The sequence below is a fragment of the Sinocyclocheilus grahami genome, unplaced genomic scaffold, assembly GCF_001515645.1.
Source record: "Sinocyclocheilus grahami isolate Dianchi unplaced genomic scaffold, SAMN03320097.WGS_v1.1 scaffold551.1, whole genome shotgun sequence".
NCBI classification, from domain to species: Eukaryota; Metazoa; Chordata; class Actinopteri; order Cypriniformes; family Cyprinidae; genus Sinocyclocheilus; species Sinocyclocheilus grahami.
Genome location: NW_015505730.1, coordinates 896,976 through 899,904, shown reverse-complemented (window position 1 = coordinate 899,904; position 2,929 = coordinate 896,976). Strand labels below are relative to the sequence as shown.

Sequence of the window (2,929 nt, the reverse complement as noted above, 5' to 3'; positions counted from 1 at the left end):
AATCTAATTTAGTTTAAAAACTGCTCATGTTGCATGTATGCAGCATCTTTGTTTGGATCAAGATTAAAATGCAGTGGTTGCCTCTAATTTTAAAAGGAAAGAGCACAGACAAAGCCTTATTTTGTTTATATGACGATATTTATTTGATTTGTGTTACTTATTTATTTGATTTGGGACTTGTTTTAAAATTTCAATTTAGTTTTGTTATTTACATTTACATTACATTTAAATTTTGTCATTTAGCAGATGCTTTTGTCCAAAGCGATTTACAAATGAGGACAATAGAAGCAATCAAAACCAACAAAAGAGCAGTAATATGCAAGTGCTATATTAGTATATTATTATAGTGTTCTATTTTAATTTCACAAAGACATGTGCAGCGTTTTGTCCAAGCAATAATAAAAGGACACATTTAATTTATTTTGTTAAAAACATAATAATAATCGTGAATCGAATCGCATCGTGAAATCAAAACCGTGAATCGAATCGTGAGCTGAGTGAATCGTTACATCCCTAGCTATGAGTGTAGTCCGATTCCAGAAATGCATTTTTTGGTGATACGATTCGACAGGGGTCAATTCTCGAACCAATAACTCCTAAGCTCTGAATCTTTTTTGGTGAATCTTATGGATTCGTGGTGGTGTTATATGAATTGTTTGCTTACAAAAACTCAAGTTATTCATTTTGTTTTGTTTACATGAAACGAACTATGTTGTTACATTTAAATCTCCTACGTGAGACAGGTTTTATTGATACCCATGAAAGATACAGAGTTCTGCCCTAGTTAGTGATAGATAGGCTATTCATTTATATGACTGAATGACTGAATGAATTAAATCACCACATTTTTGTTTGATATTTGACACTCTGAAAAGTCTACGTGAAAAGTCTAAGCCGGTTTAAACATTTTATTTGTTATCAGACTATCTGTCCTTTGAAATCTCAAATTATCCCACAGAGCCTACAGACTGAGTAGCCTAATGCTTTAAGAATGACATTTCTTTTCTCCCCCATATAGGCTATTCCTTTCTTAAAAGTACTAAAAGATCGCAAGTGGAACCGGGTTTGAAGTAATTATTAAATTCCCATCCCTATCAATACGTTGAATTATAATTGGGGTTGTGGTCAGGATTTCAAGTGTAAAAGCAGCGCTTGCTTTTCATATTTAACATAAGGCATATTTATAACGATATCCATAATGTATAAACATTACATTATTTGGCATCTCGAATAAAACTTGCGCTTACTGCTTAACTTTAAATAATCTAATAGCGCATGGATAATGAATAACTCACCGTGACGCGCTCCCGTTCACTGTATTCCGAGTCAAAATAAGAGAAGACGTGGGAATTTACTCCATATTCAGTGATGGGATGAACCTCAGCACCTCTAACCCCCTAATGTCGTCGGTAACATCTTTCCTGATATCGTTCTCTCACTTTTAGCACCAAATAAATGCCCTCTAAATCGAAGTCTGTGTGGAGACGGACAGGAAAACGAGATTTATTCCCTCTCGTGCAGAGATGCTCCTCGTATTCCCGCAAGCGCCCCGCAATTAGTCCACGACTCACAGCGCTCCGGCGTATCCACTGCACGCACGTGCCCCGTGATCGGTTCCTACCAGCAGAGTGATCCAGAAAGACTGTTGGTTAGATATATATGATGCGTATCTCCTCCTCCAGCAGGCGCTCAGCGGATGAAATGCGCAGTTGTGGTACCTTACACGCTGATGCACCTCCAGCTGAGAGTGTCTTTGCAAGCACGCCCCAAATTCAATGAGCAAAGTGCCTCTAAGGGAAGATTTTTATGTGATAGTGATTTGCACCACTTGTCTACTTGGTAGGCACCCTCTCCTGCATGCAGTGCCGTTTGCTATTTTCTGGTTTGTGCGTTAGAAATAGGATATCGGTCATAAACTGGACCCTGCAGTCTTGCAATATTAGAAATGTAATAGCATGTAATGGCTCTGCTTTAATTCCCCGTGCATTTGAATAAAGCTCATACTATAGGCCTATATGTGCAATGCTGAGATATGCCAAGGGCAGCTCAGGATAAACATTACCTAATATGTAAGAAGATTCATTTGCTCCACAAAATCATTCCCTTGTAGCACTTGCAGCTTGTTCAAAGCTCGACTTAGGGGAGATGAGTGCTAGTTGTCACACGTTTTACCCTGTGAATATTTCTCAGGGCAGATTTATTTTTGAAAGTCAATTAAAGTCACAAGCTTTAAAGTCTCTGATACAAAAAAGCAATTAAACATGTCCACCAATAAAAGATACAGTTCATTGAACACACATCAATCAACCCAATTGGACACGTTGTCACACTATAACGAAGCAGTTGGTGAAACAGCAAAAATACGTATATATAAGCAATATTTTGGCATTAAAAATAACGTTGTAAACAACATGACAACTTGCCTCAATAAATGAAAACCTACCGTAAGTTGCTATTTTGTGTTCGTTTGATTATGCAACAGCAATTAAAATATGATGATAATTGGAATTTTTAGTTTGGAAGACAGAATTCTCTAATTCTAATGTGCTGTGATGATGTTGAACTAGGTATTTAAAATAAACATTCATAAAGATACAGCTAGAGAAAATATGCATTTACGTAATTAGACTTTTGTCTCAAAACCTTATAGGTACTTACATATAGCCCTTGTGAACGTCCATGTGTGACAATTAGCCCCAGTCTTCCGAAATTTAAACTGACTAGGAAACCAGTGAATCTCAGATAACCCTACCATTCCAGGTCATTTGGAAATCAGCTACAAAACAGCACACCCTACTGCTGAATGCCACCATAACACAGTTACTGTTCCTCTTGTGAACTTGGCACAACCTTTGTCCTCCAATGCTATACACTGCTGGAAAATAAATAAATAATACAAATCCTGCCTAAGGTGGCTTGCTGGTTTTAG

At 37.2% G+C, this 2,929-nt stretch overlaps 1 protein-coding gene across 1 annotated transcript in view; it reads right to left on the bottom strand.

The window, feature by feature from the left end:
* Positions 1-1,692, bottom strand: part of cntn3b (contactin 3b) — a 73,280-nt gene extending 71,588 nt beyond the window's left edge. Inside the window, exon 1 of the mRNA XM_016238945.1 lies at positions 1,296-1,692. The gene's annotated coding sequence lies outside the window, so the exon portion shown is untranslated. The remainder of the gene's footprint in view (positions 1-1,295) is intronic.
* Between the last annotated feature and the right edge of the window lie 1,237 nt (positions 1,693-2,929).